The following is a 27,031-nucleotide window of genomic DNA, read 5'->3' as shown; positions in this document are numbered from 1 at the left end:
GCGCCCGCGCCCGCTGTGGAGTTTTTGCAGAAGGGGCCTCGGGTTATAGACTAACTGGATACACATTCGTTCACTGTTTCTATGTATCACTGACAGTTTACACGGGGGTCCTCCAAGTTCTGTTTCTTCACCAGATAAACCCCTGACGACGAACGGCGCTGCGCAGAGCTCCGGCGAGCTCACGCACTGGCCAAATAGCTCCAAGACCGGCGCCTAGCTTCGGCTTAAACCAGATTCAGGACCTAGAGAACGTTTCCCCTAGGTTAATTTCAGGAACGACACACCGAGACGCCCTGACCACGGTGACCGCGGGTGAGGCGGATGACCACAAGCGTTCTCGGTGATGGGTGGCGGTCTAGTTCAATTGGGCGGGTCTAAGAGCTTTAGGAGGGCCTAGGGATGCTAGAACAAGCAACATAGGGACTTGGACTGACCTGAGTTGAACTGGCCGCGGCGAGCTGAGTTTTGCGGTGGCGGAGAGTCGATTTGGGGGAAATGAACAATTCGCGGTTGCTGGTGGATAATTGGAGGCAAGCGTGGGTGCGTTGGCTTCGTGGTAACTTGGCGCAACAGCGCGGCCATCAATTTATAGGAGGGTAAAGCGGTGGCCAGTGAATTTGGGGAGGACGCACGGCGACCGGAAATGAAGAAGAAGGCGGGTGCGGTGAATTCGTGTCCAGTGGCGTGGCAGTTGTTCCGGCGATCAACGGGGAGCGAGGGTAAGTCGCGGCGATGCGGTGGAAAGGGGTAAACACGCGGCACAAGGCCGGAAGGCGGCGGTCACCGGCGGGCTTATCTGCTCAACCGTAGGGTTGAGGGGAAAAGCACGGGGGTCGTCGGAATGGAGCCCAGCTCATCGGCGGTGAAGATTCTCCTTACCCCGCGACGTTATCCGGTTACCAGCGAGCGCAAATCCTAACGGCGGCGGCGCGAATCTTCGCGTAGAGAGGTCGCCGGCGGTGAGATTTTTCTGCCACGGCCGATCTGATCCGTTTGGTTATTGTACCATGGGGACATGGTATTCAGTCCGTCTGACAGACAAAGTTTGGGCATCATTTTCTCTCAAATTCACATGGCAACTAATCCGAGGCTCTGCAGTAAAGTTGTAGACTAACATACCATCTCCATCTTTGTTATAGCAGCCATGGGCAAATTCTTAATAGATTAGTCATAATTTGTCTCCAAAGATGATCCAATGTCACTGACCATATAATCTTCAGCTTATTTTATTCTGACAGCCCATCTTTGGGCTCACTTATCTCCAAATTTTCCATAACAAGCTTGCTCACACTCTTAAGCAAAATTGTTCCCCTAACATAGAGCTACAAAGTTGATGTGGTGCCCTAAGGTAAATTTTTACTATCTTGAAAGTTGCACAGCTCTAAAGTTGAGCCCTCAACACTGAATTTCAGACTTAGCTTTAGAACACAAATAGGGTCCTTTTGCAAATAGGTCCAAAATTCAGGGTTTAACTTGCAAACTCACATATTTGTGACCCAAGTGACTTAAGATAGTTATTCAACTTGGTTTTTGCACTTTAGTCCAAAAATGGACTAATTTTGCACATAGGTCCCTAGGGTTTGGTTTTAGGGTTTTTCAGGGTTCCAATTAGGGTTTCTGGTATCCCAGGGGTATAAATGTGATCCAACTTTATTTTTGGGGATATTTTATAACTATTTCCCTAAAGCCTTTAGGTTTTCTCATTTTGGGTTAGGTCTTACCCCTTTAATCCCTATTTAGGGTTAAGCTTCTTATCCAGGGTTCTATTTGCAAAGTGCTATAACAATACAACTTGTTTGAAATTTTTGCCTAATGAATGCACTCTAGGTGTGTCAAACATATGCAATGTCAATGCTTATGATGCCATGCTCAAGTTTTAGTTACAGTAACACCAGGGCTGTTACACTATGACACTAGTTTTATCTAGTTTTATCCCTTTTCTTTCTAAATAAAAAATTATACGTATAGCTAAAAAAATTATTTATAATTCTTCTAACATTAATATTCTAAGAATTAATGTAAATTACTAATTGGAATTTTAATGACATAATCATGGTTATTATGACATAAACAAGTAATTTACTATACTTTTATTTTGACTAGTAAAAATCTGTTTTCATCTGACCGAAAATACGTGGTCTAGTATTTTCTTCTACTTCCTTATATCAATAAAATTACACTTAAAATACTACAAACAATTATCGTTCATGTGCTAAAGCGAAATTAATCGTAAACATTTCTAGTATGAAAATCACCAAGTTAGTGACTAGTGACATAATTTGTTTTTGAAATAAAAATTCATACACCTGTCAAAATATTGTTGCGAGGCTTGTTTACGACTACACGTATACATCGAAGAGTATTACATAAGGTTTTTGAATCACTTTTACATACATTTGTGATGCAGAAAATACTGAAATAATTTTCGGAAATTCGGAAGGCCAAAACGCAAAACGACTTTCTTCTACCTTGAGCTCTTGCTCATGTGCAGGGAGGGCTCGATGAGCAGGAGAGGGCTCGGTCAGGCAGGGGAGCAGGGGAGGGGCTTGGCCGGGGTGTGGGGCGCAGCTCCGGCGAGGCGCGGCTTCGGTTGACAGCGAGCGCGGGCGAGCTTAGGGAGCGAGGAGAGCGAGAGAGAGAGAGAGCTCGGGGAGGGAGAGAGAGGGAGAAGCTCGGCCTTTTATAGAGCGAGAGAGGGAGAGGAGAGTGCACCGGGGGAGAGGGAGGGCAGTCGTCCATCAATGGCGCCATTAGGGAGAGAACGTGAGGGAGGGGGGAGAGAGAGGGTCGCGGCGGTTTTTGCTCGGGAGGCGGATGGGCGCGGGGCACGACGTGGCAGTGGTGGGGCGAGAGGGAGAAGAGAGGGAGAAGAGAGAGGGGCCCGGGTGGGGCCCACCTGTAAGAGAGAGGGGGAGGGGAGTTAGGGCGCGCGACCGGTTGGTCCTTAGTGGGCCGAAATGGCCTACGCGGCTAGGGTTTTGTCCGTTTTTTTTCTTTGTTTTCTTTTCTTTTCTATTTAAAAATATAAATAAATATATTTTAAAATAATTATAAAAAATCATAATAATTATTCCAAAATTATTTATAACCAAAATATTTATTTTTGGACCAATATTTCTATATTAATTAATTGGATTTTCAATATGAAAGAAATTCTACTAAACATTCAAAAATCAAATATGAGCAAACAAAATTACTTTAAATGCAAATAAAAATCAAACACTTGAAAGAAAATTCATTACCATATTTATCATTAATAAACTAAATACATTATTTTAAATTCATGGTTTTTATAGTGTAACACCTAGCTTGTTAATTCCAATATAATTGAGCTTATTAATAATTAGATTCAAACGAGAGTATATATATCTAACAAGCTCATTTTCTTTCATAGCAAAAGAATTATACACATTTAAGACTATGCAATGTTTTTGCTCACAGACATTGGATGTGTCGTCATGGAGCTCATGTAATTTTAGCCGAATCTCATTAGCAACTTTCAAAGTAAATACTTGATTGAAAATATCCATGCTTTTTTGCTCTAGCATTTAAATGAATTTCCTTTTTATCACTCGCGGTGAGCTTCTCGTGATTTCTAGGGGGTTTCCCCCTCGCGAGTGACTCTCCAAACACCAAGATCATCCGCTTCTACGTAACAAGCCATTCTAGAACTATAATAAAGGAAGCTAGTGCCATTGAATTGTGGTGGCCTATGGGTATCCATCCCCTTCCTCTTAAAAATGTCGGCTCTATTAGCGGTGAAGCTAAAAAGTTCCAAATGAGTCAAACCTAGCTTTGCTACCAATTGAAAGGAACACATACGCCTAAGAGGGAGGTGAATTAGGACATCTAAATATCTCACTAATCTAGGCCTCAAATAGATCCCTAGAACAAAATCTATGCAAATAAGTAAACTAAAATGTTCGAACTATGTTTTGTATAAGTGTTGCTATCTCTACTATAAAAAGGAGTTTTTCACCCTATGTTCCAATCCTGATTAAATTATGGAATTAAATTCAATTTGTCATTTGCATCGCATTGGGATTTATTAATTTTGATCTGTTATTACTCTGGTTTGCTATCTACTTACATTTAGTAACTGCTAATAAAACTTGACCAACTTATTAGAAGAAAACTGGAAAAGCTAAAACTGTTTTTAGACTCAGCTACACTACTAGAGATATGCTTATTTAAGACACACATTTTAAGACGGATATCAGCATATTTTATAGAAGAGTCTTTTATCATATGGTGATGAGTAAATTAAGACGGTTTGTTGGAGATACGTCTTTAATAAAGAAGTATTTTGAGACAGTTACATCATAGGAAATGTCTTATATTGATTGAAGACATATTGTTATTGAAAATTGTCTCAAATAAATATACCTTTTGAGTCATTAAGATTGCAAAAATCATCTTATATTTTGGTTAGTATATTAGACACCTCGGTATAATAAACCATCTCAAATAAAGATATTATTAGAGTCGTCTACACTATAAGAACTGTCTTAATATTAGTGAGTATATACTATACACTTATATAAATATGAAACCATCGTATTATAGTTCTGATAAGACGTATTATAAAAAATATAGCAAATAATAAATTCAACTTAGTTTGATGATATATATATGATATAAGATGTAAAACTTATCTCTGCAATTTGATTATAGGGTAAAATGGACCCATCTTGTGTCCTGGTCGTTAATGTGTCACACAACATTACTAAGTAAAATGGACCCGAATTCACTTTTGAGTTTTGAGCGTTCCCGTTCCTATTTCCTTCCCACCTCTCCGGGCTTCAGACCTAGGGCTCCTTGATCCTGCGTCGCCGCCACCGTCGTGGCCCTCATCCCCTAACCTCTAGGCCTCCACTCGCCGAAGCCACGTCACTCGTATCAGCACGCCCGTCCCTCGCTGTAATGGAGGCCCGTCCCTCGCTGCAACGAATACCCCTCTCCCTTCAGCTGCGCCAGCGCCGCACTGGCTCGTATCATAATAATAAAGAAATACACGGTCTCAGTGAAGAACTCCTCCGCGTCTTGGTGGCCACCGATGGCGACGTGCTGCCCTACCACAACATGGGTTGTTTGGAGATGGTCGTGTACGAGCGGTGGTTCATGTTCTAGAAGCAGCGGCGGCATCCTACACCTGAGAGCGGCCGAGTCATCCCAAACCTACACGGCACACGCGGACGCGCTCACGCGCTAGGGCTGGGGATTTATGCTTCTGACGGAAATATTTGGTGGTTCTGTTTGAATCGAGAATTTTTGTGTATTTCTTTATTATTATGATTTGGCAGGGAGGGACTGAATATTATCATGGAATTGGAATACAAATAAACAAATTCAATTTATTGCAGCGGAGGATAAGCATGTATTTAGCAGACCAGCAACATTTGCACTTGTCCATGCTGATGGCACTACAACATTCCTGGGTAAGGCCTTAAAGTTCATCAAAGTTTATGGTAAATCCTTTTTCCATATTTTAATAATTCAATACACGTTTGTTGAGATAATGGTTGTAGTTTTCTCTAGAGATGTGTGGTGATGTGTCTAGCATATGTGTTGGGGGCCTTCGGCTTCCGAAGGTCCTCAAAAACATGATTTGACATTGTTTTCCAAGTGAAATATGTGAGCAGGTATCTTCGGAATTAGATCATGAGTATACAAGAGCACAGTTAGGACGAAGCTTGAACGAGACGAAAGATGATAATGACGAAGGTCTAGATGATCATGAAGTTGTGCGCAGAAAAGCTTCGGCATGATAGCAGAAAATGGGAACCGACTTAAAGATGAAAAGACAAATTAGACCTCGAAGAATTACTATAGAGTTATTAGCAACTGTAAGGGGCATGAATGTAATTGTACATGGGCTGCGTCCCTTGCCTATAAATAGATGAACAGTACTCCCGTACTGTTCACGCTGATTTGACATTCGCTTTTTGCATGACGCCTGTACCCTTACCTTCCGTCAAACTGAAGGTACATTTTTAATTTGTCATTCTGGATATGGTAATACAAATAAAAATAAGTTGATAATAATGTTTATGTTAAATTTTCATATTTCATACACGAATCCTTCCTTATCATTTATTGTGCTTACGAAGGTTTTTTCCTTCACAACCTTCGTCCGAAATTCATTATATCCGAAGGGACATAATGACTTGAAGGACGAAGGACTTTAATATTTAACATTTTTTGTGTTGCCTTGTTCTTAACTCTTAGCATTTGAGAACAAATCCCCAACATTGGCGCCCACCTACGGTGAACTCACTTCCACTCTTTGAGTTTTGAACACCTTCAGCAAGCATCACCTTCGTCATGCTGCCGAAGAAAGCTTCAGCAACAGAGGCTGCCGCTCTGTAGCCGCTGGATCCCAATCAGGATGCCCTTTCTCTTAGGGAGGCCCGAAACCAGAAGAGGAAGGCCACCAGTCCAACGCCTCAGGAGGACGACTTGGATCAAGAAATCCAAAACTTGGAGATGATCCATCAGCAGGTCCAATGGAAGAAGGAAAAGATGGCTCGTCTAGCTGACCTGCAAAGGCAGATAGACGAAGCCTCTGAAGAAGTTCGTCATCTTGCTCAAGATGAGCAGAACCGAAGGCCTCCGCACAGAGAGCTTCATCAGGAGGGCTTCTACAACGAGAACGACTGGTATGAAGATTTCCATCATGGAAATTTTGCTTTTGATGATACCTCTCCTCTGTCAACAGAACTGCAGGCTACACCTTGGCCCCAATCTTACAAGCCACCCCAGCTCCCCATGTACGACGGACATTCAGACCCAAAGCAATTCTTGATGAGTTATGAAGCAACCATATCTTCGTATGGTGGCAATACTGCAGTCATGGAAAAGTCTTTCGTCATGGCTGTCAAGAGTGTTGCACAAACCTGGTACTCCTCTCTTCGGCCAGGAACAATCACCTCATGGCAGAAGCTGAAGGACATGCTGATAACCAGTTTCCAAGGGTTTCAAATGAAGCCGGTCACTGCTCAAGCTTTATTCCAGTGCACCCAGGACCACGAAGAATACCTTCAGGCGTATGTCCGAAGGTTCTTGCGTCTGAGGGCACAAGCACCAACGGTGCCCAATTAAATTGTCATTGAGGCCATGATTAAGGGGCTTCGGCCGGGATCTTCAGCCCAATACTTTGCCAGGAAACCCCCTCAAACTTTGGAGAAGCTGCTCCAGAAGATGGATGAGTATATTCGAGCTGACAATGACTTCCGCCAAAGAAGGGAGGAAGCATACATGTTCTCTGAAATGACCAGGGGCTTCGGAGGAAGAATCCACCCGAGGCACGTCAGGTCAATTCACAACTCTACTCAGAGTGATGACAGAGGAAGTCAACACAGAGGCCACAGTATTCCTCGCAAGCTTCGGGGCAGCAGCAAAGCTCTTTCCGGCCGCCAGCTCCAAGGGGCAGAGGCGCCAGGGGCTTCGGAGGAAGGTTTGGGGATCAGCCCAGGAAAATTTATTGTCTATTCTGTGGTGAGGACAAGGGCCACACCACCAGGATGTGCCATGTTACCATCCAGAAGCAAAAGGAGATAGCAGAAGCTGCAGCGCAACAGAGTCAGCCAAAGCAAGTCATGCATACTGCTTCGTACCATTCGCCCTACATTCCAGAGTATGTAGGCAACCACCCTGCAGCTTCTGTTGCTTCGGCAAGTCAACCTCGGGCATCTTGGCAACAGCCTCCACCTCCACCACCAATGCAACGAGGCCAGCAGCCAGAAGGGAGTCAGCACACTCACCTCCAACGGGACTTCAGAGAAGAGTCCGAAGCTCGCACAGTCAATCGTACTGTGCCAGAGTCGAAACATATTTACTGACAAATATCCTACCCCGACAGCAGCTTTTCGCATTTAGTATTATTTTCTTTTTGATAAGGAACAACTATGGGAAGCTTAAGTGCTTTTTGTCATTTTCAATCTCTTGTAACAGTTTCTCTTTTTACCATAATGAAAATATGTCTTCTCCATAGGCTTAAGTTGCCGAAGCATAAGAATCTATGGTGGCAAGGAGGACCTTCGAATTATCAAAAATTTGTTCAAAGGAACGCAGTATAGTTTCCTCGAAGCAGCAAAAAGTCGTTCATAAGAGAGCGCAGCATAAGTTTTCTGCTCAAAAGTCGTTCCAAAGGGAATGCAGAGCTTACAGCGAAAAATAAACGCTGATTCCGCTGAAAGTAAAAGGCGAAGAAGCTCCTAAGGGAGGCTTACAGCGAAAAATAAACGCTGATTCCGCTGAAAGTAAAAGGCGAAGAAGCTCCTAAGGGAGGCTTACAGCGAAAAATAAACGCTGATTCCGCTGAAAGTAAAAGGCGAAGAAGCTCCTAAGGGAGGCTTACAGCGAAAAATAAACGCTGATTCCGCTGAAAGTAAAAGGCGAAGAAGCTCCTAAGGGAGGCTTACAGCGAAAAATAAACGCTGATTCCGCTGAAGTAAAAGGCGAAGAAGCTACTAAGGGAGGCTTGCAGTGAAAAAACGTCGATCTTCGGCAAATATCATTTTGCATAACATCACATCATTACATCATTTGCATAAGCATAACATCATACATCGTATTGCATCAACAACGCAAGAAGGGGGCCTCAGTATTGATATTTGAAGATTGTTTCGAAGAAATAGTGACAGGACACAAAAAATAGCTATTGAGGTATTATACCTTCGTCGAACTCTGAAATGAAAAGATCTATTGATTATTGATTTTACAAGGATTGGTTGATGATATTATTTACGAAGCATGAAAAGAAGGGAAGGTGCTTTTTCGCCGAAGGCTCAAAAACGGTATGTATATGAAGTTTCATGCATCGTAAAGAATAGAACCATAAATAGTTAATATATTACATTCAAAGTTGCAAAATATTACACATGTTCCTCAACAAACATTACATTCTAAATGTTTTTACAACAGCATCTAATCTTCCCTTAGAACTACTTCTGCAGCTTCGTTTAGTAGCTGATCAACAACTTTATCCATGATGGCTTCGGCCATTTTCCTAATTTCGTCGTCCCCCTTCGCGTGGGGGTCCGCAGATGGCTCGGCAGGTTCTGAGGGAGGAGAAGATACAGCTATATTACTATTACAAACCATGAACAAGTTCGAAATCAAAAAATTACAACAAAGAGCCAAAAACCACTAGTCAATACCTATTTGCCCTTCGAGCTCCGCACTTTTCTCAGTGGCCTCTGCTACTTTTCTAGTGTCATGAATGCCTTTTTCGCTTTTTCGTATAATTTCTTGGGCCATTTCCCGGCCACCGTTGTCCCAGATGTCGGTGAAAAATTTTCCACCGACCAGGCTCGCTTCGGCCGAGGGGTCTTTTATATCTTTGGAGGATAAGGTGACTTCGGATTGTGCCAAGAATTTCACATGGTCACAGCCTTTCCTCTCCAAAATGGTAGCAATCTCCCTGGCACCCGAAAAGGAACATATGTCTCCACGACTATTCAAAATTTCTTCAAAAGCTTCAGCTTCGTGGCTGATCCATTCAATTGGGCCTTCGGGGTCACCCCTTATGAAGTTATCTTCACTTGAAAAAGCGCCAACGCTGGCGAAGCTGGTTCTGACTTTCTTAACACATTCTATAGATTTTTCATAGCATCTTTTCTTAAATGCACGAAGCTCTTCAACGCTTTTTTTCTAAATGGTTTGCCCATTGTTCACTGATTTCTCGTTTTGTTTCTTCAAGTGTGCGTTCCTCTTTAGCTCTGGCTAGTTGTTTTCGAAGATCTTCAATTTCACGCTTCTGAGCCTCAGCTTGACCTTTAAAAGTAGCTTCGTCTTCTTTTATTCTATTTATCAATGAATGTTATATTTTGTCTTTTTCGAGACCTTCGTTCCTTAGTTCAATTACTTCGGAACGAAGGTTGCTCAGGGCCATAACACACCCTTCGTCTTCGGCTTCTTTTTGGGCCCTGAGGGCATTGCTAAGTATAAGGCCCTGCAAAGAAAAATGTGTGTGCGTCAATAAATTTAAGCAAACGAAAAATTTTGGTTTCAAGAAAAAATACAAAGACCTCATTTTTGAACCTTTAAGCTATTGTACGCCAAGCTGTCGGCTAGCTCGTTTTTCGACAGCACCGAGAGCCCGTCTTCTAGTGTTGGGAATCCGAAGCTCTTGCTCATCTCCCGACAGACAGAAATCTCCTTGCTGTCAGGGAGACAATACAAGAAGTCTTCTTCTCCGCTGTCGTTGAATATCAACGCCCCCTTTGGATATTTCAGTTTTTGGGCGTAAAACTAGGCCTCTTGCTTTTCTTTTTCAGTCAATTTTTTCCCCGAAGCATGTCGTAAAATATAATTGAAAGCTTCGGAAAATGCTTCGGGGGCGGCAGTGCCAGTTTCTTCAGCCAAAATTTGTTCTGTTGTTTCTGTTTCTTCGGCTTCCAAGGATTTCACCTTGGTGGGCTCTGAAGGCCCAGCTTCAGTCTCAGATTGATGCTTTGAAGCTTCGGCACCAGAGGCTTCAAATTGCACTTCGGAAGTTTCAACAATTTTCTTCGGAGTAGTGCTTGAAGACTTTATTGTCTCCAAAACATCCAAAACATTAACCATCCTTTTTCTTTTGGGGGTCATTGATGGACCCTTTTGGCTTTTTGGTGCTTCAGCTTTTGCTGAAGGACTTAGAATTTCTGATGTCTTTGTTTCTTCAGCCCTCGGTTCTTCTATTTTTTCCATCGCTGGCACTTTGGTCGGCCCTTCAATATTTGGCAGGAGAGTTGGCTCCTTGGCTTTGGTGGCCGAAGAGGTTTCACCGACAAACTCAGGCACTGTGGCCGGTTCAATATAGCGTGGCCGGTGTGTGATAACCTTCATCTTTTTCCTCTTCGGCGCCGGCTCACTAGAAGGGGCTGAAGCAACCTCCTTCGCAGAAGATGTATTCTTTCTTTTTTGACCCCGTGTTGGATAACGGTAGTCGGGGTAGACATACCCAATTGCATCAAATACTCGGTTGAGTCTTTTCTTCTTTCGACCTCCGAAGGCCGCAGATAGTGCAGTGTCCTCCGCCTTCGAGTATAATCCAAGCAATTCATCACTTATGGCCTCAATACTTTTCAGCCAGTCATCATCTGGCTCGACGAATTTATCTCCATATTTGAATGTGTATTTTAGCCTAACTAATCCACCTTCGTCAGTTTCCCTAACAGTCTCCTTCGGCATTTCCCACTTTTCTGCAAGTGGCCATACTCTGAAGGCAATGTGTTTTTGGATCAAATCCCTTGTCCCAATAAAAGAGCAAACTACGCCGAAGGCTCTCTGGCATTCTTCGGCTGCTTCATCCATTTCCACCTTCGGCCTCCGGAGGCCGAAGCGTTGCCAGATAGGGCGCATAATGATATCTTTAATATCTTCCCGTGTTTTCAAATCATTTTTCACATAAAACCATTTCATCATCCAGTCACCGGGCCATCTCTTTCGAAAGGTTGGCACGGGACAGCTTGACCTAGATCGGGCACCGAAGTTGTAGCATCCAAAATTGTTGTGATACTGCTCTTTACCCCAGGGTTTTGTCTCATACAATAGCTCATGTATGTTGCAGAAACTTTTTGCATTTGGTTCTAAACCTTGGCTCCTCACGGCACAGACGAAGATGCCCATCCTTATGATTGCTTCGAGAGTTATTTGATGAAGGCAGATTTCAAATATCTTCAGTACTTCCACAACAAAACTGCTGAAGGGAAACCGCAGTCCAGCCTTTAAGAAGCTTCGGAATATCACGACTTCATTCTCCTCGGGAGTCGGACAAGTTTTCTCTCCTTTGTCATCCCTCACAATAGACAAGTCCCGAAAATATCTACCCCTCATATTGACAAGATGGCTTTGTTTAATACTTGATTTCCCAAAAACCGCATGGCTTGGTCGCCAAGGTCGATCTTCGAAATCTTCCCCACCACTATCCGCATCATAACTGTCACTGTCACCAGTGTCTTCAGATAAACCCTCTAAAATCTCCCTAGCAATCTTCTCTGTATTTGTCTTTGCTATTGATTGAAGAAAACCAAGATGCATCTCCTCAGAAAGGCTCAGCTTCGATTCAGCAACAACTTTTTTTCTTCAGACATCTTCGAAAATGCTGAGAAAGTGCTCTCGAAACCGAAGCTTAAAAATTTAAAAAGCCAAGCAAGTGTTGTTGCGCAAGGGCTAAAAGTCGAATGAGCAAGAGCAGATGCCAAGAAAGCGTGTCAGATGAACTCGTGGTGAGCTCTTATTTATACACCTAGTGCGTTGAAAACTGGAGGGTCCCGCTTGTCAATGACTATTGCTATTCTAGCAAAGGGAAGGTGTTTTTCGGACCTTCGGCTTAAGGCCTTCGTCCATGTAGCAATATGAATTTATCATTCTAGTAAATTAATATTGCGAGGGGCTACTGTTGGGGGCCTTCGGCTTCCGAAGGTCCTCAAAAACATGATTTGACATTTTTTCCAAGTGAAATATGTGAGCAGGTATCTTCGGAATCGAATCATGAGTATACAAGAGCACAGTCAGGACGAAGCTTGAACGAGACGTAAGATGATAATGACGAAGGTCTAGATGATCACAAAGTTGTGCGCAGAAAAGCTTCGGCATGATAGCAGAAAATGGGAACCGACTTAAAGATGAAAAGGCAAATTAGACCTCGAAGAATTACTATAGAGTTATTAGCAACTGTAAGGGGCATGAATGTAATTGTACATGGGCTGCGTCCCTTGCCTATAAATAGATGAATAGTACTCCCGTACTGTTCACGCTTACTTGGCATTCGCTTTTTGCATCACGCCTGTACCCTTACCTTCCGTCAAACCGAAGGTACATTTATAATTTGTCATTCAAGATATGGTAATACAAATAAAAATAAGTTGATAATAATGTTTATGTTAAATTTTCATATTTCATACACGAATCCTTCCTTATCATTTATTGTGCTTACGAAGGTTTTTTCCTTCACAACCTTCGTCCAAAATTCATTATATCCGAAGTGACATAATGACTTGAAGGACGAAGGACTTTAATATTTAACATTTTTTGTGTTGCCTTGTTCTTAACTCTTAGCATTTGAGAACAAGTCCCCAACAATATGATTAAGGTATAACAGTATAACACAGTTTCAGTGTCTGCACTGTCCATCCACTTGGCTTTGTTTGGTTGATATCTTTTTGTTCTTGCATAATGGATTAGTTCATGGATGGGGTCTCGATTTTGCTCTGTGTAAAGGTGTGGTGGTACATACTTCACAACATAGTTACAACATTGAAGAGAATCGTGACTACAATGAGTGGAACTGCACTATCACTATAGGTCTATAGCAGTAGAGTTATGAAGGAACTTTATCATTCACTGACTCATAATTGTTGCATGTTTTGTATAATGAGTTTTTGGTTGATGGAGCTCGGGTTGTGGGTAATATATGCATCCAGTCAGATCGTGTTCACTTGGGGAAGGGTACATGGATTTTGTGCTGAACACAAACTTACAAAGGCACATGTCTTAACTCTTAATACAAGTTTTGCTTAATGACTTCATGTGAGTACCAATGTTTATAGCAAACTTTGGTGAATATTCACCTTTCGCATATCAATTCTTAGTTTCAACTGATTAGCATGTTTCATGGACATGGAATGGAGAAGATCTACCCCCTCCTGATACTAAAGCTATTAGGGATATCTGTGTACTGCCTGGTGGGCATGTTGTTATTGCATCACTAAGCAGGAAGTTCCCATTTCAGGTCTATAAAGAAACTGTGCAAGTTCTATTCTTCACTGTTTTTTTGCTATATTTACTGAAATATGACCTTTGTTCATATGATCTACTAGTAATTCTTCGACCTTTCAATTTCACAAAACTTGCAACTATTTTTATGCTCTGCATCCTACCAAAAGTATACATTGTCTTTCTACTACTTAGACCTAGGTATGAGCAAGTCTGTTGCATTTCTATTCTTTCTACTACTTATACATTCACTGCATTATGTATTTAACTTTTAAGAAGATCAAGCAAGTGCTTGGTAATCAAAGCACTTGTTTTTGATAGAGACATGCATTCTTTTTCCTTAAATTGATTTTAAAGTACCGAATAACTAAGGGTTGCTTAAGTAGGAGCAAGTGAACTAGTAAAAATATGAAATTATTTATGCTGAACTACTAACTCTATATTGTGATGACTTGCAGGCTCCTTGATGCCGTAAGAGAATATTACTGAAATGCCTTCTACTTCTTCATTCAATTCACATATATTGGTTCTTGCTATGTCCCCCTATCGTTGTTTTTTTGTCAAGATTCATGGTAAATTATCTAATTGAAACAATGTTCCAATCTTAGGGTGCACCCATAAGGAGAGGGCATCTATCACAAAAGTCTGTCATGAAGCGAAAGAGATCTTTCAAGAGACAAAAAGCCAAGTTGGTCATAGAAAGCTTGAAATTTTATTGCATGGTAATTAGTACTGCTTAATAAACCCTCAATTCTTGTGCTCCTCCTTTCTAGTTTTTTATTTTGTTCTGGCTGTAAAGTAAACAACAATTTTCTCCTCTATTTGACATTTGAGATCCCTAACATTAAGACCATGTCATGGACTTCTCAGGCCAACCTTGTTATGCACTTGGCAATAAAATAAAAAAATGTGTCCTAAATATGATACGTTTAATGACATTAAATTGGTGAAGTGGTGTCCAATCAAGTATTTATCGCATCAATGTGGTTTTCCCGAGGTAGAATAATCTTATTTCATTTGTTTGTGCATTATGGTTGATAGACAATGATGAAGAGGAGGCAGCATTGCAGAGAGTTGCCCAAGCTGAACGTGCGGCAAAATAGGCTATACAAAGAGCTATTCGACTGCGCAACAAGGTCCAATTCTCATGACAAACACAGAGCTCACAACATACAAATTTATCATGGCTCTCAGGATTACCGAGGCTGCTAGGATATCAGACTCGTCCCAAGATATTATTTGTATTATCCTCGACTAAAGAATAATATGGGTTGTTCATTATTTTTGTGAGGAGCATGGGAAACACTCTTCGTACCATGATATTGGCTTTTTGATGAGTTGTTCGTTGTTTTTAAGAATATACTGCCTTGTAAGTCATTTTGTTTAAATCTTAATAGGATGGTTTCCAAAATGTACAATATCTGCCTCTTAGATAAGATGATTTTCTTGTTGCAAGCATCTTTTATTATAGAATTGTTGGGGGCCTTCGGCTTCCGAAGGTCCTCAAAAACATGATTTGACAATGTTTCTGGAGTATAATACATGAGCAGGTACCTTCGGACACGAACCCTTCGGACAAGTCAAAATTGCTGTATGAAGAAACACAAAGAGAACGAAGGATGGAACAGAGCCGAAGCTGTGCAAGGAAGCTTCGGCATGATGGCAGAAAAGAGGAAACCGACTTAAAGAGGAAAAAACTATTTAGACCCCAGTAGATTACTATAGAGTTATTATCAAAAGCAAAGGGCCTGAATGTAATTTTACATGGGCTGCGTCCCGTGCCTATAAATAGGTGAACAGTACTCTCGTACTGTTCACGCTGACTTGGCATTTGCTTTTGCATCACGCTTGTACTTTTACCTTCTTTCAAGTCAATAGTATATTTGTAACCCAACACCATTCATATTCTTCTATAGCAATAAAACAAAAATGAAAATGAGTTGATAATAATACATAACTATTCATGTTATCCTTTATATTCCATGTAATTCCCTTTTCATTATGATATGTAATGTTTATGAAGGTATGTCCTTCATAACCTTCGTCCGAAAATCATTATATCTCAAGGGAAATAATGCTTTGAAGGACGAAGGACTTTAACGTTTAACGTTTTTTGTGTCGTCTTGTTCTTAACTCTTAGCATTTGAGAACAAGTCCCCAACATTGGCGCCCACCTCCGGTGAACTCACTTCCACTTTTTGAATTTCGAACACCTTCGACAAGCATCGACCTCCGTCATGCCGCCAAAGAAAGCTTCAGCGACAGGGGCTGTAGCTCTACAGCCGCTGGACCCGAACCAGGAGACCCTTTCTCTTCGAGAGGCCCGAAGCCAGAAGAGGAAGGCCACCAGTCCAACGCCCCAGGAGGATGACTTGGACCAAGAGATCAGGAATATGGAGATGCTCCATCAGCAAGTACAAAGGAAGAAGGAAAAGATGGCTCGGCTAGCTGATTTGCAAAGGCAGATAGATGAAGCTTCTGAAGAAGTTCGTCTTCTAGCTCAAGATGAGCAGAACCGAAGGCCTCAACACAGAGAGCTTCATCAAGAGGGTTTCTTCAATGAGGATGACTGGTATGAGGATTTCCATAATGGAAATTTTTCTTTTGATGATGCTTCTCCTCTGTCAGCAGAACTGCAGGCTACACCTTGGCCCCTGTCTTACAAGCCACCCCAGCTTCCCATGTACGACGGACACTCAGACCTGAACCAGTTTTTGATGAGCTACGAAGCGACCATATCTTCGTATGGTGGCAATACTGCAGTCATGGCGAAGTCTTTCGTCATGGCTGTCAAGAATGTTGCACAAACCTAGTACTCCTCTCTTCGGCCAGGAACAATCACGTCATGGCAGAAGCTGAAGGACATGCTGATTACCAGTTTCCAAGGGTTTCAAACGAAGCCGGTCACCGCTCAAGCTTTATTCTAGTGCACCCAGGATCACGAAGAATACCTTCAGGTGTATGTCCGAAGGTTCTTGCATCTGAGGGCACAGGCACCAATGGTGCCCAATGAAATTGTCATTGAGGCCATGATAAAGGGGCTTCGGCCAGGACCTACGGCCCAATACTTCGCCAGGAAACCCCCTTAGACCCTTGAAAAGCTGCTCCAAAAGATGGATGAATGCATCCGCGCTGATAATGATTTTCGTCAAAGAAGAGAGGAAGCTTACAGGTTCTCCGAAATGACTAGGGGCTTCGGAGGGAGAATCCACCCAAGACATGTAAGATCAATCCATTCCACTCAAAATGATGACAGAGGAAGTCAGCAACAGCGGCCACAATACTCCTCTCAGGCTTTGGGGCAACAACAGAGCTATCTTCGGCCGCCAGCTCCAAGGGGTAGAGGCGCCAGGGGCTTCGGAGGAAGATTTGGGGACCGGCCCAGGAAAATTTATTGCTTATTCTGCGGTGAGGACAAGGGCCATACTACCAGGATGTGCCATGTCACCATCCAGAAACAGAAAGAGATAGCAGAAGATGCAGCCCAACAGAGCCAGCCGAAGCAAGTTATGCATACTGCTTCATATCACTCACCGTACATTCCAGAGTATGTGGGTAACCATCCTACAGCTTCTATTGCTTCGGCAAGCCAACCTCAGACGCCTTGGCAACAGCCTCCACCTCCACCACCAGTGCAACGAGGCCAGCAGCCAGAAGGGAGCCAGCACTCTCATTAGCAACGAGACTTCAGAGAGGAGTCCGAAGCTCACACAGTCAACAGTACTGTGCCAGAGTCGAAGCACATCTACTAGAAGATATCCTACCTCGGCAACAGTTCTTGCATTCGTTTTCATTTTTGTTTAAATAAGGAACAATCATTAAAGCTTAAGTTTTTCTTCTCATTTTCAATTTCTTGTAACAGCTTCATTTTTTACCATAGTGAAAATATATCTTCTCCATAGATTTACGATGTCAGAAAAATTGCCGAAGCACGAAAGTTCAGTCTTAAGAGCTCTTGATTACAGAAAAAGTCGTTCTACGAAACGCAGTGTGAGTTGCCAAAGTTACAAAAAGTCGTTCCTAAGGGAGCGCAGCATAAGTTTTCTGCTCAAAAGTCGTTCCAAAGGGAATGCAGAGCTTACAGCGAAAAATAAAAGTTGATTCCGCCGAAATAGAAGGCGAAGAAGCTCCTAAGGGAGGCTTACAGCGAAAAATAAACGCTGATTCCGCCGAAATAGAAGGCGAAGAAGCTCCTAAGGGAGGCTTACAGCGAAAAATAAACGCTGATTCCACTGAAATAGAAGGCGAAGAAGCTCCTAAGGGAGGCTTACAGTGAAAAATAAACGCTGATTCCGCCGAAATAGAAGGCGAAGAAGCTCCTAAGGGAGGCTTGGAGTGAAAAGTCAGCACTGATCTTCAGCACAAATATCATTTTGCATAACATCACATCATCACATCATTTGCATAGCATAACATCATACATCATATTGCATCAATGACGCAAGAAGGGGGTTCAATGTTGATCATCGGAGATTGTTTTGAAGAAGCAGTGCTAAGGCACAAAATAATTATTGAAGAAGCATACCTTCGTCAAACTCTAAAATGAAAAGACCTATTGCTTACGAGGCACAATATTTTTTATGAGGATTGGATGTTTTTATGAAATATGGATATTCTTCACGAAGCATGAAAAGAAGGGAAGGAGTTTTTTCGCCGAAGGCTCAAAAACGGTATGTACGTAAAGTTTCATGCATCGTAAAGAATTGAGTTACAAGCAGCTTATATATTACATTCAAGGTTATAAAAATATTACACACTTTGTCCAGCAAATATTACATCCTCAATGTCTTTACAATAGCAGCTAATCTTCTCTTAAGACTACTTCCGCAGCTTCGTTTAGTAGTTGATCAACAACCTTATCCATAATAGCTTGGTCCATTTTTCTAATTTCGTCATCCCCCTTTGCGTTGGGGTCCGCCAATGGCTCGGCGGGCTCTGGGGGAGAAGATAGTGCGGCTGTGTTACAAAGTGTAAATAAGTCCGAAATCATATAATTACAACATAAAGTCAAAACTTAGTAGTCAATACCTATTCGCCTCTCGAGATCCGCATTTTTCTCAGTGGCCTCTGCTACATTTCTAGCGTCATGAATACCTTTTTCACTTTTCCTTATAATTTCTTGACCCATCTCCCGACCACCATTTTCCCAGATGTCGGTGAAAAATTTACCACCAACCAAGCTTGCTTCGGCCGAGGGGTCTTTTATATCTTCAGAAGATAAGGCGGCCTCGGCTTGTGCCAAGGATTTCACATGATCGCAGCCTCTACTCTCCAAAATAGTGGCAATCCCCCTAGCACCCGAAAAGGCACATATGTCTCCACAGCCATTCAAAACTTCTTCAAAAGCTTCGGCCTCGTGGCTGGTCCATTCAATTAGGCCCTCGGGGTCGCCCTTTACGAAATTTTCCTCGCTTAAATACGCACCAACGTTGGCGAAGCTAGTTTTTATTTTCTTAACACATTCTATAGACTTTTCATAACACCTTTCCTTGGATGCACGAAGTTCTTCAACGTTTTTCTCTAAATGATTTGCCCATTGTTCACTGATTTCTCGTTTAGCTTCTGCAACTGCACGAAGTACTTGGTCTGATGTAGCCTTTCTCTAACAGTTCGTCTATCTGCTTCTTGAGTTCCACCAATTCTGGTCCGGACACTCAATAGACTCTCTTTGAAATAGGGGTGGTGCCTGGGATAAGCTCTATGGAAAACTCAACTCTACGCTCGGGTGGCATGGCTGGTAACTCCTGAGGGAACACATCGGGGAACTCCGGCACAATTCTAATATCCTCAAGCAGGTTGGCCTCCTTGCCATCTATAGACAAATGGTGACAGACTACTGCTTTTAGGTTAGGCATGAAGATTTCAATTACTACTTATTTCTCGGATGGGGACACTAACTTTAATGTCCACTTGTCACAACTGACAGTAGCTTGGTTTTTGTGCAACCAATTCATCCCTAGGATGACATCTAACCCTTGGGTACCTGTGGGGGACAGATATCCTCCAGGTCCACTAGAAGGCGAAAGACCTTTGCATGGGTCCATAGACCAGTTGCCCCACAAGGTCGTCTCATCGTGGGTCGGGCAAAGACCGCAAGTGAAGTGGGCCGACCTAAGAAGGCAATGGGCTTGTACCCGGATTGTCCGTGGATTACGCACAATCTCAAGGAACCGTCCGTTTTTCCCGCGCCCAGCGCCCTCGGACGTCGGGATAGATCGGGATGGAGTCGGTGGGTTTTTTAAGATAAGCTAAGTCAGTTCGCTATTAGCTAGGAGATATACTGGAAGAATGTGATCATCATGTACCCAAGGATTGTCCCACGGTCGTGTATATAAGGCCCAAGGGGAACCCCATCATTTTGATATATTAGCCTCTCTCCATTCAGGAGACACCACTAGTAACACACCACACATACAAAGCCACCCTAGGAAGTAGGGTATTACGCCTCTCAAAGTGGCACGAACCTGCAGAAAATCACATGTCTCTCTCTTACTCTCTCGTGCGCCTAGCATGAAACATCAAGCTACGATCAGCAACACCGTCCTACCCAAAAGCACCATGAGGGTATCCCCGGGTGTGCGGTCAGACACTAAACACCGACAGCTGGCGCGCTAGGTAGGGGGTGTGTCGTTGATCAAAGGTAGCCCAATGGCCATCACTTTCAAGAACAAGATCACTCTTCGCCTAGGAGCTATGTTCCGCTTTGGAACCATCTCATGCATAGAAGATGAACAAGGGACTCTACAACGCATAGCGGATCCACCCAAGAATCCCGAGGGAAGCTAGAGCAAGACAGTGGCCAGTGCGACCGCCCGCAGCTCGGGGTAAGATGATCCCTTGCGGACCGAGACTCAGGAGCCCTCAGGAGAAGAAAGATCGGAAGGTCAGGATTTTGCTTACCCAAAAAACTCCATTGTCCACCTCGCCCACTAAGGAGTGGACACGGATCAATCAGAAGAAGGAAATAAGCATCCCAAGTCAGGGAAGGAAAACACGTCAAGCCACCTTTCCGATACCTCCGCCCTCAAAGGAGGACGGGAAGAAGAGCACCATCACGTCGGCTCCTTTCTACCCCGACATCCTCTTCATCCAGGGGAGATTGGAGTCAGCGCCCATCTTCGACGACGATCCTACCATGCAAGGGGAGGAACCTCCCCAGCGTGATGCTCGGTGATGGAGAAACAGACGTCGGAACGTGCGGCAACCTCATGATGCCGGGGAACGGGATCCTGCGCAGCCCATATCCCGAGACAAAGCTTCGAAGGTGGGAGAAACTCCCGATGAATGAGTGCATCGAGAAAGGCGTAACTCCTATCACCGTGATCGTCGATAGGCTCAAGATCGGGAGCGAGAGCTTGCCGAACAAGACGTTAGGCTTCGGCGAGAGAACCCTCTCCTCGCTCCGAACCTGTACCTCGATTTTGCTCGAGCACTGAACACACCGAGCGAAGTTGGAGGAGTACTGGCACAGATAGCCGACGACCTCCCACGGACCCCAGACGAGGAAGGTTTCCGGCGGCTGCTTACTCAAGCAGCTAATCATCTTCTACCCATCGCTCATCCAGCGAACGACCTGCATCACACCTTCAATAGCCGACGAGACGCGCAGAGCACCATTAGCGCTTCGCGCGACCGACGACATGAAAATGAGATAATGTGTCGGGAGGAATACGTTTGGGATCACGGCATACCAGCACAGAGTCACGCTACCCGAGTTGAGTCAACGGTTGCCTCAACCAATGGCCCATACCGAGGACGGTCGAGACGACCTACTACCGACTCCCCTCCCTAGGACCGATGACATGAACACCGATAGAAGGACACGTGTGGAGTTTCCACGCTCACTCCATGTCTCCGGGCCATCTAGTGGCCTCCCAACTTCAAGGTCTCCAACGTCGACAAGTATGAGCCTAAGCAGGACCTGGGCGGCTGGTTGGCTATCTACATGACTGCCGTGCTGGGCTGCTGGGGCAACAGAGGACGTCATGACAGCGTACTTGCCCATTGTCCTAGGGCAAGACATGATGTAATGGCTCCGACATCTACCTCGGCACTACATCGACGATTGGAGCGACTTTAGTCGCTGGTTTATGGCGAACTTCTAGTCTCACTACGATAAACCGGCGCAACCATGGGATCTCAAATCCATCAGGCGCTAGAACGATTAGACCCTCCGGTCATTCCTCAAAAGGTTTCAAATAATGAGGAACCGCATCCCTGAGGTAGCTGAGGCGGCCGTAATTGAAGACTTCTATCTGGAATCCAATGACTCAGCCTTCATTCGAGCCATACTCCAAAAAGCGCCAGCCACCTCCGAACAATTGTTCCAGGAGGCGGACATCTACATCACCACGGATGAGTGGGCCTAGGACCTCATTAGAGGCACGAAATCCATGCCGCGCGCGCCACGATGGCATATGAACCAGCATCTGGACAAGAGCTGGGAGAAAAGGCCTCGCGAGGAGGTGCACACCGCCAGGCCACCTTCCACTCGGGCCCACGGCGCACCCTGCGGCGGAGTACGGACACTGGATTAAATCCACAACTCCCAGTGTCCGTACCACAAGGACATGCGCCACACCCTGCGGAATTGCAGAGACTTCAAACATTCCATCGTGCATGGCCAACCATTCCAGCCACTACCACCTCCACCGCCACGAGGAGAGCCTGGCGAGCCTAGGCAACCTCAGCAGCAGGAAGATGGGAGGGGTGGAGCTTTCCCGCGCGTTGACAGGCAGGTCAACGTTATCTTCGGATGTCATGGGGCACAAGAAAATAGGAGGCAACAAAATCTCAACGACCGACAGGTTCTGGTAGCCACAACCAGCGCCCTGGCTCCTTACCGGTGGTCAGAGCACGCGATAACCTTTAGCCAAGCTGATCAATGGCTCAACTTTGATCACCCCGGCAAGTATCCGCTACTCGTTGATCCGGTGATTCGAGAAAGTGGAGTAAAGAAAGTGTTGGTGGACGAGGGAAGCAGCATCAACGTCACCTTCCCTCGAATACTCCAAGCCCTGGGGGTCGCTGTCGAATACTCCGTTCTTCGGCATCGTGTCAACCGAAGAGGAGTACCCGCTCGGACACATCTACCTGTCCGTCAACTTTGGAACCCCAGAGAACTACAGAACCGAGTTCCTGAGGTTCGAGGTGGCACTCTTCGACTGTAGGTACAACATCCTCATCGGAAGACCAGGACTGGCGAAATTCATGGCTATTCCGCATTACTCATACAAGATACTAAAGATGCCGGGACCTCAGGGAATTATCACTGTGCGCACCAACTTCCAAGGCACCACGCAATGCTTTTAGGGCGCCATCCAAATAGCTCTCACCGCTGGGCCCCCAGTAGCCCTTCCCACACAGGCAAACTGCAGACTGGAGGAAGAAAGTCTCACAATCCCCTCGAATGAAGCTGAGGGCGCGACCTCTATGCGACCGACTGAAAAAACTTAAAGGATTAATCTGGGATTCTTTGATGAACACAAGACTGCCATCATTAGCTCCAGCCTCGATGACAAATAGGAAAGCGTGCTTGTCCGGTTCCTGCAAGATAATTTGGATGTATTCGCATGGCAACCCGCAGACATGCTAGGAGTCCCGAGAGAACTAGCCGAGCACAAACTTAAAGTGTACCCTCAGGAGAGACCGATTCGACAGAAGATGGTTCTTTTCACGCCTGATAAGAGAGAAGTTATTCGTGCAGAGTTAGCTCGCCTAGTGTCGACAGGATTCATTAGAGAAGTACTGCACCCTGAGTGGTTGGCAAACCCTGTTCTTGTACTCAAAAAGAATAAAGTTGACTGGCGCATGTGCATCGACTATATTGATCTCAATAAGCACTGCCCGAAGGATCCCTTCGCACTCCCTAGGATAGATCAGGTAGTTGATTCGACCGCTGGCTACTCTATGCTCTCCTTCCTAGACTTCTACTCCGGGTATCATCAGATCAGTCTGGCAAAAGAGGACGAGTAGAAGACTGCCTTCATCACACCATTTGGAGCTTTATGCTATACCTCCATGTTGTTTGGCCTCAAGAACGCTGAAGCGACTTACCAGACAGCCATCCAGACATGCTTAGCCGATCACTAGGGTAAGCGAGTGGAGGCTTATGTTGACGATGTGGTTATCAAGATAGAAAACTCATAAAACTTCATCGAGGCTCTGCAACTAGTCTTCAACAGCTTGAGACGCTACCGGTGGAAGCTAAACCAAGAAAAATGCATATTCGGAGTGCCAGCCGGAAAGCTACATGGGTTTATTGTCAGTCATCGGGGAATAGAAGCAAATCCGGAGAAGATTGAGGCCATTACGAGGATGGAACCGCCATGGTCTCAGAAAAAGGTACAAAGGCTCACTGGATGCATGCCAGCGCTAAGGAGATTCATATCAAGGCTAGGCGAGAAAGGAATGCCATTGTATAAATTTCTGAAGAAGGTGGACAAATTTAAGTGGACCACAAAAGCACAGGAGGCTTTAGAGGCACTGAAGAAATTCTTGACCACTCCGCCAGTACTCAAGCCACCACGCCGAGCTACGCCCGGTCAACTGACAGAAGATTTGCTACTATATATCTCCAGCACGACTCACGTGGTAAGCACCGCGTTAGTAGTCGAGCGGACGGAAAAAGGGCACGCATACCCAGTGTAGCATCTGGTTTACTTCATCAGCGAAGTCCTCGAACCCTCAAAGATAAGGTACCCCCATGTTCAGAAGCTGTTAAACACGGTACTTCTAACCGCTCGCAAGCTCTAGCACTACTTTGACGACCACAAAGTCATAGTTGTAACATCCCAGTGTTACCTAGGGTTTGCCCCAGTGCCCCAACTTGTGACCATTATCACATATGATTTTAATTAAGCAAGAGACATCTTACTTAAGGAACTAAAACCTAAGTTAAGTCTCTTTCATCTCATAAACCACATTCTAAACATATCATACACCTCAAGTGAGAAAAACATCTAAAACCCTAACACCTTTGTAATGACCCATTTAAGCACATGAAGGAAACTGGAGAAAAGACTTGGGAAAAATACAAAATTTTGATTTAAACCAATTAACAAAGTTTTAGTGCACTAAATAACCTACAAAATGTAGTAAGGAAGTTTGGTCATTTGAATTTTCCAAAATCCCCAAACCAGCCCATGAAGTGATGCCCTATGGAAAAATTCAGAAATTTAGAAATCTGAATTTCAGCACCTTTTCAAAGACCGAATGTGTTCTCTACTTTTTAAAACTTGAATCAAATAAGTCCAAATATAAAGATGGCGCCAAAGTACCTTGGGCATGCCCTAGAAAAACTTGGGAGCAGGACTCGGCCGTTTGACATGATCTTGGCAGGGATTTACCTCGGAACTCGGCCTTGTGACACTGGCACATTGGTGAGGCGACAACTCTCAGCCCTTGACCTGAAATCGCTTGGCTCCACGCGCAAACGATAGAGCTCAGTCGGGGGAACAAATCTTACGCAGAGATCTTGCCCAAATTCACGAAGATCTGCACCCTATCAGCGTTAGAACACGGATAGAAACAATTACGCCATGTGTTCGATCGCGGCTGACATGCCGGTTCACGCCAGTCCGCGCACCCGCACCAAGCCATGCGCGCCCGCGCTGGTCCACACCTGCCCGTGCACCGCGCCTGCATCTATAAGAATAGGGAAGCCTCGGCCGTACTCCTTCCGCGCCTCACCTGACTCCCCAAGCCCAGCACTTAGCTCCGGCGAGCTCTACGCCGCCCATCAAGCAACCCGAGCACTCGACCACCGTGGCCAGACCACTCCCGGCCATCTCCGCTCAATCCCGTGCCTCGGCTAGTTTCCCCAGAGCCCCGTAGAGCTCCTCAAAGCAAGAAACCGGACGCTGCTTCACTGGAGAAGTTGTTCCACCCTCGTCGGAGTTGTTCTCTCTGCCGGTGCACGTGGCCACGACTAACCGGTAAGCCATAGTCCAATTCCCCACGCCTACACCTTCCCTAGCACCTGATGAAGCTCACTGACCAGTTTAATTGAACTCATACCATACACCTCAAGTGAGAAAAACATCTAAAACCCTAACACCTTTGTAATGAGCCATTTAAGCACATGAAGGAAATTGGAGAAAAGACTTGGGAAAAATACAAAATTTTGATTTAAACCAATTAACAAAGTTTTAGTGCACTAAATAACCTACAAAATGTAGTAAGGAAGTTTGGTCATTTGAATTTTCCAAAATCCCCAAACCAGCCCATGAAGTGATGCCCTATGGAAAAATTCAGAAATTCAGAAATCTGAATTTCAGCACCTTTTCAAAGACCGACTGTGTTCTCTACTTTTCAAAACTTGAATCAAATAAGTCCAAATATAAAGATGGCGCCAAAGTACCTTGGGCATGCCCTAGAAAAACTTGGGAGCAGGACTCGGCCGTTTGACATGATCTTGGCAGGGATTTACCTCGGAACTCGGCCTTGTGACACTGGCACATTGGCGAGGCGACAACTCTCGGCCCTTGACCTAAAATCGCTCGGCTCCACGCGCAAACGATAGAGCTCAGTCGGGGGAACAAATCTTATGCAGAGATCTTGCCCAAATTCGCGAAGATCTGCACCCTATCAGCGTTAGAACACGGATAGAAACAATGGCGCCACGTGTTCGATCGCGACTAACATGCCGGTTCACGCCAGTCCGCGCACCCGCACCAATCCATGCTCGCCCGCGCTGGTCCACACCTGCCCATGCACCGCGCCTGCATCTATAAGAACAGGGAAGCCTCGGTCGTACTCCTTCCGCGCCTCACCTGACTCCCCAAGCCCAGCACTTAGCTCCGGCGAGCTCTACGCCGCCCATCAAGCAGCCCGAGCACTCGACCACCGTGGCCAGACCACTCCCGGCCATCTCCGCTCAATCCTGTGCCTCGCCTAGTTTCCCTAGAGCCCCGTAGAGCTCCTCAAAGCAAGAAACCGGACGCTGCTTCACTGGAGAAGTTGTTCCACCCTTGTCGGAGTTGTTCTCTCTGCCGGTGCGCGTGGCCACGACTAACCGGTAAGCCATAGTCCAATTCCTCGCGCCTACACCTTCCCTAGCACCTGGTGAAGCTCACTAACTAGTTTAATTGAACTCATATCATACACCTCAATTGAGAAAACATCTAAAACCCTAACACCTTTGTAATGAGCCATTTAAGCACATGAAGGAAATTGGAGAAAAGACTTGGGAAAAATACAAAATTTTGATTTAAATCAATTAACAAAGTTTTAGTGCACTAAATAACCTACAAAATGTAGTAAGGAAGTTTGGTCATTTGAATTTTCCAAAATCCCCAAACCAGCCCATGAAGTGATGCCCTATGGAAAA

The 27,031-nt window shown here is 44.7% G+C and overlaps 1 pseudogene across 1 annotated transcript; it reads left to right on the top strand.

Annotated features, from left to right (window-relative positions):
• The first annotated feature begins 5,408 nt into the window (after positions 1-5,408).
• LOC100278984 (60S ribosomal protein L11 pseudogene) lies at positions 5,409-15,156 on the top strand (annotated as a pseudogene). The gene is made up of 4 exons (NR_157220.1): positions 5,409-5,438; positions 14,160-14,227; positions 14,310-14,423; positions 14,743-15,156. The product of NR_157220.1 is annotated as a 60S ribosomal protein L11 pseudogene (transcript).
• Positions 15,157-27,031: the final 11,875 nt, after the last annotated feature.

The sequence above is a fragment of the Zea mays genome, chromosome 2 (assembly GCF_902167145.1).
Source record: "Zea mays cultivar B73 chromosome 2, Zm-B73-REFERENCE-NAM-5.0, whole genome shotgun sequence".
Classification (NCBI taxonomy): Eukaryota; Viridiplantae; Streptophyta; class Magnoliopsida; order Poales; family Poaceae; genus Zea; species Zea mays.
Note: the sequence above shows the minus strand (reverse complement) of the source record. Positions and strands in the feature narration are given on the sequence as shown.